Consider the following 12,750-nt stretch of genomic DNA (forward strand, 5'->3'; position numbering starts at 1 on the left):
AAATAATAACGCAACTTGGAAATATTAACAAAAAATATACAAATTCAGATCAATATTCAAACAAAATTTATCCATTCACAATCACTTTAATGTTCGTATACATAGACAGAATGTAATAATTTTTATGCAAAATTTTAAAATTTAAATATATTATATTTTTATACATATCACAGCATTCATTAAAAAAATTCAAAATATTCACTCAAAAATATGAACGATAGTATGTTTTTGTTACTAATAGAGTGCATTGAACTCAAACTTATTTTTTATTTACAGTAATTTAGGACAAAAATTATGTTATGCCTCAATGTTTACAGTTTTGAAATTTTGGTTATCTGAATATAATTTTCAATATTTTAACAAGATACTAGATTCTAAACTTCTTGATATTCTACCTCATCTGAATTAAAATTTACAATTTAACTAAATTACTTTTTTACAAACATAATTTACCACTTGATTAAAAGATTAAAATTTTATACAGTTAAGAAAAAAATACTGTATTTTTTTTTTTACAAATTAGTAAATGATAGTGAGTAGAGAAAAACCAATATTTTTATTACATATTCATTATTATACACTTTCTGGTGCTATTACTTTAACTATATCACATTTTTCAGTTGATTGTAAAAAACACAACAAGATTTTAAAAAATTACACACAAATAAAACTTTGGAGCCTATTCACAAAATAATAATTTTTTTTCCGAACACAGGTTCTTCATTCTCAAAACTTGAAACTATACACATTCCTTGTTTGTAAGCTGTTCTTGGAACTAGTACTTTTCAAGGGTGAAAAAACTGTTTATAACCTTCTGGAATTCTGGTAATTTCGGCAGAATAAATATTTTTATCAATAGGTTCGACACTGGTTATAGAAATATTTTTTCCTAAGTCTCCTTCTTGATTAAAAGCATTGAAGTTGTTGGTGCCTTTGTGCTAATGAAAGAAGATTAAAAATATTATAATTTATGCAAATAAAATGTACAGAAGAAACAAAATTTGAATCCTTATTTTTTAAAACATAGAAGGATCGATCAAAGCAAGTGATATTTTAATTACTGTCATGTCATGTCAAAACCATGTAACTCCCTTTAAATTTCCTTTTTTTTTTGGTTTTCATTTTATTTTATATTATATTTTTAATGTGTTTTTCGATATTTGAAGGGACCTAATTATAAAAAATGCTTTTTTCCTTCGGGAAATCGCGTATAAAGGGTAAAAAAAGGAAAAATTCTGGATAATTTATTTATTTTATTTTATATTATTTTTTAAACTTCTTTTTCAATATTTTCGTTAATTTAGCGTGAATAAGGTGTTCTAAATTTAAAAACAGTACTTTCATTCGCAAAAAAGGTTTTTGTATAGTATAAAATGCTGAACAACTATTCATACTAGGAAAAACTTTCTTCATGCAGCGTAAATGTATATAAAAAGGAAATATGCATAAAAAATATGTAGAAATGAGTGTTATGTGTATAAAAAAAGAAACTTTCTTACTGATAAATTTGTTTTTGTATGGAGGGAAGTTACAGACCATATCAATCTTCGTCTATGAAAAGGTATCCCATCATGGAATCGAGTTAACATGTCTTATATACTAGAGAATTGGAATTGTATTTTTGTAGTGGTAGATACACTACAGTTTTAATAAATCCTCTCTTGTTCAGACTAAGGAAAACCTTGTTAATGTATAATATAAGAGCCGTGATGGCTCAGGGGATAGAGAGTTCGCCTTTCAATGAGGTGGACTGGGTTCGAATCCCTACGATGACTGGTCGATACGAATTCAGCATACGGCTTGCCCCAAATACAGTGCTGACGTTAAATATTCTCAGTGGTAGACTGGTCATGACTTAGAGTTCCTTGTCGCGAGGCTTGTCGTGGGAGGTTTTCGCATTTTTCCTCTTCATGTAACACGAACGCGAGTTAGTTCCATCTAAAAGTCTTCCACGAAGGCAATTTCTTCCAAAACTTGATCCAAGAGTTCCCTTGTTTTCTGGATTGAGTTCAAAATTACAAAACTTGAACATTGTACTTGTAAACTCAAAAAATTGGATCGGTTGTTCCACGACGGTTAAAAAATAAAATAAAATGTATATTTGAATATTATAAACGGTGATGAACAGCTGACCCAATTCTAAGTTAGCAGCAATCAATGTTCGATTCCGTAGTCTTGTAGTTTTGATCCCAACCCAGAAGACGAAAAAACTCCTGGATCATGCATAGGGAGAAACTAGCCTTCGTGGAGGATTTTTTGATGGAAGTAACCCACATTTGTGTTACCTGAACAGGAAAACCTGATATGGCGAGGGGATTATAATCCACGTTCCGTCAACCACTGATGATATATTACGTCAGAACTGTGATCGTTCCTAGAAGAATTCGTATCAACCAGCCGCCGCTGGTATTTGAACTTGGGACACCGCATTGGGAAGTGAACTCTCTATCCGCTGAATCACTGCGGCTCCTTATTGATGTATTTTATAATGAGAAAGAACTCTTTTATTTCAAGAACTCAATTACGCCTCACTTTATTGATGCATTTTTTATTACATAACTGTCGTTGAACAGCCGGCACAATTTTTTTGAGTCTAAGACTACCAATGTTCAACTTCATAGCTTTGTAAATTTGAACCCTAGTCAGAAGACATAGGAACTCCTGGATCAATTACCGAAAGAAGTTTACCTTGAAATTTAACTTTTTGATGGAACTAAATCCAATTTGCGCTACACGGAGAGGAAAAACATGAAAATACCCCATGGTTAGTCTGATGGCGAAAAGATTCTATCCCACTATCCGTCTACTACTGAGGATATTTCACGTTAGCACTGTGGTCACTGTGCGGCGACTGCAGAACTTGTATCTACCAACCATCGCTGAGATTCGAACCCGGGTCAACTCATTAGGAGGCAAGCGCTCTATTCCCTGGGTCACCAATTACTGGTGTATTGTATGTAATAAATCCTTTAAATGGAAATCTGATTTAAATGGTTTTTCTCTTGCTTACTCAAGTTTAGCCATCTTTAGATAACACCCTCTAACATTGAAATATCAAAATTTTTAAGAAAAAACTCCATTAACGAGAAAGAGTTTTTTGTGATTCTGATGAGAAAAGTAGTAAATTAAAAAGCTAGAACTAAAAGAAATACTTCGGAAGAAATTTGAACACGTTATATTTAATTCAATAACAAGGTTATTCAATAACAAATAATTGGGAAAAACTTTTCAAACGTGATTTCGTGAATCGAAGTTTTCAACTACACGATTTAAATGCATAGTAAAGTATTTCGTTCTCGTACAGTGCCCCCCCCCCCCAAGCTCTTGGGCGCATTCTTTCACAAATTCTAAATTCCCCCCAAACTATTCGTTTTATTTAGTGTAAAAATCCCCCCCCCCAAGGTTTAAGTGGGCGCATCGTGCGCCCACCTTCCCCCCTGATGGGGGCCCCTGTTCTCGCATCTAGTTCTGATTAATGTTAGTATCTTTTAAAATGATAAAGTATTTCGCAACTTACTTTAATACACTCCCAGAAATTCAAGATGTTAAAAAATTCTATGTAGCATTTTAGTTCACACTTTTTTAATTGGTGAATTTCGAATTGGCGACTTTTGAATTGGCGAGTTTAGTTCGGCAAATTCCAACTAGTAGACAGAAACAATATTAGATTACAACAACCCTAGAAAACTTTTTCAGTCTTCGCTATCGTCTAGTAGAGTGAAAGTAAATTTAAAAAAAATCGTAATTACAAGAGTTAGTATTTCATTTTAGATAGGACTTGCAATCTATAATGTAAGTTTCCGTTTTTGTTGATACATTTATTAAAGATGTTTATGTATATATTTCTATTTATTTTTTTTCATTTATTTTAGTATGATTGTTTTTTATTAATATTTTTTTTTTCAGTTCTTATAACAATAACAAAGTTCTTAATTCAATAACAATGAATTTCGTATTTTTAAAATTCATATTAAATCATTAGAAATTAAATTGCAATAGAAATGTACTATACAAGAATATGTGTTGAATGGTTTACAAATAGTGAACGTTTTAAAGTTATTTTAGGAAGGTTAGTTGTTTAAATTTGTTTAATTATCTTATTATCTACTATTAAGTGAGAGAATTTGAATGATTCACGGTTTAATGATTTTTCTGTATCACTCCTGTTTAAAATTTAATAAATTGCTAATTAAAATTAAATAGTTATGTAAGTAATATTTATCGGATTTTTAATTACTTAAGAAATTTATCCAGCAATTTGTTTCGTATTCGAGCGATATTAAAATCAAATATCGCGATTTGTATTGACAATATTTAAAATCCACAAATCTTGATTCGCAGTCACGTGATTTAAAAATAAGTTCTAAACCAATTTTTCTTGCTGAAATTAAATTATCATCATAAACTTAAGCAAATATTTAGCATTTTCACGTTTAAAACATTTTTGTGACATTTAAGGTAGAGATGTATGTACCTAGTAATAAAATTTTGCCTGGTTTACGTACACGGTGAAAATTGAATTTTCTTCGCGCTGGTTCTGCGTTAACTGGTAAAGTTTGGATTTATAACTCGGCTGGTTCCGGGTACCCAGAAGGGTATTAAAACATTTATGCAAAACGTTTAAAAAAGTTTCTACAGAAGAAGTATTTTAGAAAATATAGTTCTAAAGATTACGCGATTACATAAATAAAAACGTGCTTTTATTTTTAGATTTTTTTAAATTAAATTTCAAAGAAAATTTCGAAGAGAAATCTGAGATGATTATTCGCGGATGTTAAGTAATTAATATATAACTTTGCTATGAAGGGGGAACAAATGCTATTTGGGGGACTTTATAACCAATTAATATTTCATTTGACTTACTTAAATTTTCAATAGTATTATTTACTAACTTAGCTTCGGTTTAACGTAGTATTTTAAAAATACCTCAATTTTATGAATAAATTGAAACTACCTGACAACTATAAACGTAGTTTGCGTGCAATGCGATCTACCTTAGAACAATCTCTCAAAGTTTTCGAAACTTGATGAAATTTTTTTATTTAATAACAGGGGTCTGTATAGAAGAAATTTGTTGTCCGTTAACAGACCTTTCAGAAAATATCTTTTCATAAAAACGGACAAAATAATGTATCTTTTAATCGGCCCCTTCATAAATTTGTTTATCTTCATTATTGTTTTGCTACTTACCTTCGAAACAAACTAAGTTTTCCAAGTTTCCCTAAGTTTAAATTCCAAATGTATTATCCTAAGAAAATAATTCTATATTTACAAACATTGTGTGCACATTCATATTAAATGATATTTTTTTTTAAATAAATAATTGATCAATTTATATTTATTCACAAAATTAATTAATAGAATATTATGCAAATGAAAATTAATTTCTGGCAATTTTTTAAATTAAAATATTATAAACTTAAGAATTGTTTAAGTTTACTTAATGCGTAACACATTAAAAGTGATACATAACTAAGTTGTAATATTTAAAATATGCAAATTGAAATTATTAAAAATGTGAGTTATTCTGTTTCCATTATTCGTCCGAAATGAATATTCTGCTTTGAAGCAGTATAAGCTAAATACCAAATATTTGTATGTTGCATCTCTAATTTAGTAGCAGCAATTGTTGAGCCGAATCTTGTATCTATTTACAATTCAGAAATTTCTTGTATTCTTTTATTTACTAGGAAATTTTCAATGATGTTTGAATTAGCAATAGCACTAGAATAATTAATGTGTCATTTGTAATATGATATTTGTTTTGTTTGTGACTTTGACTTTTGTACTTCTCTAAAATGCTAAGAAAACAAACCTAAATAATTAAAATATATAATCGAATTAACCATTTTCTTGGCGTCGGAATACAAATTTTTTAACAGTTGATTGCTTAGTTAAATTTTTTTTTTAATAGGTGAACAAAAATTAATATTATTACATCCAGTATTGTATTTTTTCTTATTTATCTTTTTCCGCTTTATTGAAGATTTTAAATTAGATTTCATAAATAATCGTCTGCTTTCAGAAGCTATTTAGGTTTTTTGTTCTATGTACTATGTAGTGGGTGGTAGTAAAAGCAGGTGTTGGAAAGAGCAGGTGAGGTCAATATCGGTCTATTTTTTTAAAAGGGTAAAAGGGGTTGTTGATTACTAATTAAGACTTCGGTGACTCTACCATTTTCTGGAATGTACTCATCCGTAAGTTTGCTCTTTCAAAACAAGATCGTTTGTTTCATTTAAAATTTGGATTTTAACACTCGTAAAGAAAAATCCTTTTACAAATTTTTCTCTTTTTTGCCCTCCATTTTTTTTTTTAAATGTTGCATTTTTTTAATGTAAATCGAATATTTTTATTTTAAGATTACAGAAAAAATATTTATTTAAATGTTATAATAGCATTAATGTCTTGTAATGAAACATATATATATATATATATATATATATATATATATATATATATATATATATATATATATATATATATATATATATATATATATATAAATAAATAAATACAAGAAAACACTAAGAAAGTTAAGAAAAACAATAAGTAACATTTATTGCGCTTAAGCTGCAATTATTAACATTTAACATTTATTGCGCTGACTTAATTATCTTTAATTTCCAAGATTTTACTGTTTTATTGAGTGATATATACCCTGAGGAATTAATCTTACTTCGTAATCATGATGATAATATTAATTTCAATTTTTTGGATTTGGGTATTATGAAAGTTGAAAATATCTGCTTTGTTGATTTATACGATAAAAGAAATGATTTTAATTTTAATATTAATAAACTAGTTACTTGGAATTCTAATGTTTCTAGGAGCATCTATTTAAATACCACTTTTAATGAAATGAACAGAATTAAAAGAATATGTAGTAATATTTATTTATCCAAAATACAAATCGATAAACTCTTTCAAAATCTGATGAAAAACAATGGATACCCAACTAATGTAATAAAATTTTATATAAAATCATTGAATTAATCGTATATTTTGGTGGATATATTTTCTAAACATTTTTTTTTTTTTTGTTAATTTTTATGATTTTCCCATGTGCAAATCCATTTCAGGCCAAAATTCATTGCCAAAATTATTTACTAAATAATTTCTTTGTTAATTTATGTTATTTTTCCATGTGCAAATCCATTTCGGGCAAATCCGTGGCTATAATTATGTACTAAAAATTTTTTCTTTGTTAATCTTTCCATGTGCAAATCCATTTCGGGCAAATCCGTGGTTAGAATTATTTACTAAAAATTCCTTTGCTAAATAATTTCCCTTGTTAATCTATACAGTTTTTCCATGTGCAAATCCATTTCGGGAAAATCCGTGGATAAATTGTTTGCTAAAAATTTCTTTATTAATTTATACAATTCCATGTGCAAATCCATTTCGGGCAAATCCGTGGTTAAAATTATCTGCTAAAAAAATTTTTCTTTGTTAATTTTGCATGTGCAAATCCATTTCGGGCAAATCCGTGTTAAAAATTATCTATTAAAATTTTTTCTTTGATAATTTAAATAATTTTTCTATGTACTAATCCATATCGTGCAAATCCGCGGCTAAAATTATTTGCAAAGCAGGCAATTTATGTTTCTCTTCTCTATTTTATATTTTTTCTTAAATAAACATCTATCTTCTAAAACTATTTATGATCAATTTTTAAAATTATCCAGTATAATATTACCTTGTGCACATCCATTTCGGGCCCATCCTTGGTAACTAACAAATCAAAACTCAGAATAACAAATCACTTCAGCAGTGCAGTAAGAACGACACTTTAGAACCCTTTTGTTACACTCAATTTGCGCTTTTGTTTTCATATTTTGTAATCTGGCAATCTTTCTGCGAAAACATTTTTAAATCATTCTTGAAAAATAACTGTCCATGTAAGTTGTTATGATTTTGCTACTCGCTTTATAGTCCCCCCTTTTTAATGTTTTTTATTTTTATTTTATTTTTTATTTTTATTTTATTTTATTATCTGTTTTTTCATGTTATATTTACTTTTTATGATCTATTTTTATGTAGTTATTTTATAAAAAAAATTTTTTTGAGTGCTCCTCACACTATTGTATTAATATATTTTGCTTTGGCTTTATTGATACAATATCAGTAAGCACTCTGTTTTGCGGATATAATCGTGTGGGCTGAAGAAAAGATTATATCTTTTTTTTTCCGGCTTTTTTTCCGGTTTTTTAATTATCATTTCACTTTTTTTTTTTTTTTTTTTTTTAAATAAAATTTTGTTTGTTGTTTTTTTTACTTATTATTTCCCACCCCCTTTTTTTCATATGTCTATAATTTTTCTTTGTTTTATTCTTCAATTTGAACTTATATATATATATATATATACTTTTATATATATATATATATATATATATACTTTTATATATATATACTTTTATATATATATATATATATATATATATATATATTTATATATATATATATATATATATATATATATATATATATATATATATATATATATATATATATATATATATATATATATATACTTTTATATATATATTTATATATACTTTTATATATATATATATATATATATTTTTTTTTTTTTGCAAAATTCTTTTACCTTTTTTAATTAATCATTTTTACAGCTTATACTTACTAATTTTATCTGGGTAAAACATTAGTTAAATGTTTCGAATTCAGATGTAAATACAAAACCAAACGTCTGCCTCTCTACTGATTAAGATTCTTTGTAGCGGTAACAAAATTATGTTATCTCCGCAAACAGTTAGTATTTTAATATATTTTTCAATTATTTGTAAGCAATGGTGGAAAAAATTAATTTTGTTAAATTATGAGAAAATATTAAAGTAGACATTTTGTTAATACTCTAGATACAAAAAAAAATCTTGCTCAAAAATAAGGAGATTCATCAGCTACAAAATAGATGATCCGAAATTCATTAGAAATTTAAGCAAATTTCAGACTTCTTTTTCGGCAAAATATACCCCAGCTAGCTATCGCTTGCTAAACCCCAGAATTAAATGCTTTTGCAGTTCATTTCAGATCGCTTGATTATTGTTAAGCTCTTACACTTTATTTTAATAATAGTTAATGGAATGCTCTTTCTCAAGAGTGCTAGCAACCAGAATTCGTCTAATATAAACTGCTCACACCTAAGCGTCGTTCCTAAATTAAGATTATTATTATAGATTAAAAGTAGTACGCCCTTTGTTAAAAATCCTTAACCCATCAAAAAGTTAATAACTCTTTAATAACTCTTCTTCTCGTTAAGTAATCTGCAGCGATGCATGAAATTAACAGCACATTTTCGTACTTTATGTGCTTATAACTTTTTGGGGTTCAATAATTACAGCCTGAAATACATACTAATAAAATACTTATCAAAGACGAATCACTAGGGAGGAAGGTGAGATGAAGATGGCTTAAAGATTTATATTAAGATCGGTCGTTACCAAACACCCTATATATTCTAGGGCAATTTAAAGAAATAATAAACTGCTTAATTTCATGCTAATATGTTTTTGCTTTGAAAAAGTAATAAGATGAATCATTAAATCAAAGGCTAATAAAACGACCTTTTAATTTTCAAGATCGCGTATGAGTCAACATTTGGTAATTAGTTGCCAACATTTGGTGTTTACTGTTAGGGTAATAAAAATTGCGTATCGATAAATCAAGGTCCAATCAAGCGACCTGTTAGCTTTCTATAACACGTTTAGCAATTAGTTACTCATGTTTCTTTTTATGAACAATGTGTAACTAATATCATATGAATTACGATATTCAGGGTTAATATCATGACAAATTAAAGTATCGCAAAATATAATTCATAAAAAATACGCCCTCTTATTAAAATGTTATTTTTATCCATATTGTACAATAATGATTCGTTCAACCAAAAGTTTTTTTCTGAAATAAACTTGCTCAACTTTCTACTGTACATCGTAATTGCATATGAACCCGTTTTAGTGAGGTTAGCATAACAGAACTCGGTGAGAATGACTAAGAAAAATTTGTTTTCTTAATAATAATTGCTTTAGAGTTAAAATATTATTTTTATTATAAAATTACTGTTGACGTAATTTCTAATGCGTATATTATTTTTTAATCTTTAACAAATTGTTGAACTTTCGTGTAATAATAAAGGGTGTATACATTTTTGACGTCTTGTCAAAAATGAAGTTAGAAAAAACATACAAATTTAGGGACGTCAATTAAAAATAGAAAAGCGAGAAAAAAAATAGAAATGGTATCGAAACCTGGAAAATCATTAACTAGGAAATAGAGACTATTGACATGAAAACTTGTTTGATTGCTGAAAAAATTGAAAAGCGGCTTATCCATAAAATTTAATCTGTTTTTCAAACAAATTTTGTTGTTTTGAATTTTCCGTTCCTCGATATTAGATTTGTCAGTAGATTAGAGAGTATTTTTCCGATTTTGTTTTTTACATGCATAAATACTAATTTGAGGCCGCTAATGTGTATGCTTATTGCCCTCGTTTTTAACAAGGAGTTTAGAAGTATAAATTAAGGGCAGTATCACACTATTTTGATCATTTAAATCCGTGACAACGGTAAACAAGTATGTGAATGTTTCGAATATGTCATAGTTTTCGTAAAATCTTTAAAATAATTTCTAAATCTTAATAATTTTCAAATCTTTATTATTTAATGTTTTTATTTATTATCAAATAATAAAAAAATGCATAATGGGTGTAAATTTAGCACTAATCAAAACTAGTAAAACCGCAATGGTTCAGTGGTTAAGGCTGTCAAAGTGAAGAACCGGGATTCAATCCCTAGTGGCATACCCAGCTTCAGATGGATGAGTACCAGTTTGTCTACGAAGTAAAGGTGGCCTATGCCCAATCCAAACCACATAGCCATAATCATGCCGTTGGTAACGAAATTGTGAAGCTTTAGCATCTATGTTGCGGGAATGCTTTTTTTTAAACCAGCATTAGTTAATAAAAATAAAAGCTGAAGTAATAATTTAAAACTACTATTAAAATTAACATGTATAGTAAGAAAATATAATTTTTTTTCCTTCTTACATTAAAGTCGTAAAGAAATCTATTAATTTAATAAAAATATGAAAAGAGTTTATTTAATTTAAAAGTCTAGATATAGTTCCTAAATATTGATCTATAATTATGCATACAAGTTTTTCAAGCATTCCAATTAAAATACACATTGTTCTGCAATCACCACTCTTAACATAAAAATTTTGAAACCTTGCCAAAAATGATGTAATTTACGCACATCGAATCTATAACGTGCCATTGGCAATAAAATTTTTTAAAATCCGGCTTATTTCAAACACGTTTCCAATAATTTCTGTTGGTTAGAATAATAAAGAAGAAAAGAAATGGGTAAAGGATTGTCTCTAATAGAATTACAATTTCAAGACAGGAGAAAATCGTTATTTTTTTGCGTTAATCATCCCCTCAGGCAGCATCAGATATCCTCTTCTATTAAGGACATTTATTAAATTTTTTAATAGAAAAATAAAACAAATTCATTTAAATATGTGGTGGTTGGTTGGGTTCAGGACAGGGGCGGATCCAGAAATTTTTCCTGGGAGGGGGGTCATAGACTCAGATTCCTCAGATCCCCCAGACTTATTTTTTAAAAATATTATTTTTGAAAAAATAAACTATGGTTTTTAATACTAGTCTTCTCATTTATTTTTTCATAATGAACAATACATAACTATGACGAATTTCGTTTTAATCTTTTGGATTATGATTCTTGAGACAGTCAAGAACATAATTAGATGAGAGGGGGGGAATCGATTTTTCCGACCTTCCTAGGTGTGTATGCTCCTTTAAATAATTTTTAAAATATTTTATTTCTTTTTACGATTTAGTTGAGTCACTGCAAATATTTAAAAAAAAATTATATTGAGCTCTAAAGATGCCCCTTTGTCCTGCCTTCCATTAGAAAAATCCTAGCATCACCCTCTATTTTAATTATTATTTTTCTTACTGTATTCTAAATGCATGACTTTTGTTTAGAGATCGCTGAAATAGATCTTTAAAATATATTGCCACATAGATCTTCAATATGAAATATATTGCCTAAAATGCAAATATATATTGTTTTAAAAGTTAGCAGAATAGAATTAGCTCTTAACTGCTTATCAGAATAACTAGTATAGTAAAAACTATGTATATAACAGGGTGCTTAGCTTTTTTAAAAAAAGCTCTTTTTCGATTTTCGTTTTTTAAAAGCCCTTAAAGGTACTTTTTTCATGGGGTATTTTTAAAGTGCTTAATTTTTCCCCTTTTTCAAAATTAGTTTTTTTCCTTTACTATGTTGATTTTCATTTCGAATTGTACAAAAAGACACAGTTCACATTGTTCTATACAACGTTTTCACAATTCAACCCCTATCTATTTTGGGGTATTGTCAGTCCGTAGCGAATGAAAACGCTATTCGTTTTACATGATTCAAAATTTTATGATTTTGGACAATTGTCAAAAACAAAGCCAAAAGTTTTTTTTTTTTTTGACATGACGGTTAAAACAAGATAAAACCGCCTATTGTCAAAAACTTTCCAGCTCTGCCTGATTATGATATTTTTTTAAAATGCTTAAAAATATTTTTTCAGAGCTCGAAAAGTGCTTAAAAGGTGCTTATTTTTTGTTGAATAATTTGGCTACTCACCCTGTCTAAGAATGTGATGAATATGTATTTTTGGTATTGAATTTTATATTGGTATCACATATCCATTGCA

The 12,750-nt window shown here is 27.9% G+C and overlaps 1 long non-coding RNA gene across 1 annotated transcript; it reads right to left on the bottom strand.

Moving 5' to 3' along the window:
* Positions 1-537: 537 nt before the first annotated feature.
* Positions 538-12,744, bottom strand: LOC147806639 (uncharacterized). The gene is made up of 2 exons (XR_015436066.1): positions 12,681-12,744; positions 538-938 (listed from the first exon to the last, which is right to left on the bottom strand). It is a non-coding gene; the product is annotated as an uncharacterized LOC147806639 (long non-coding RNA).
* Between the last annotated feature and the right edge of the window lie 6 nt (positions 12,745-12,750).

This window comes from Parasteatoda tepidariorum, chromosome 8, assembly GCF_982258835.1.
Source record: "Parasteatoda tepidariorum strain Cologne lab strain chromosome 8, Ptep-v5.0, whole genome shotgun sequence".
Taxonomy (NCBI): Eukaryota; Metazoa; Arthropoda; class Arachnida; order Araneae; family Theridiidae; genus Parasteatoda; species Parasteatoda tepidariorum.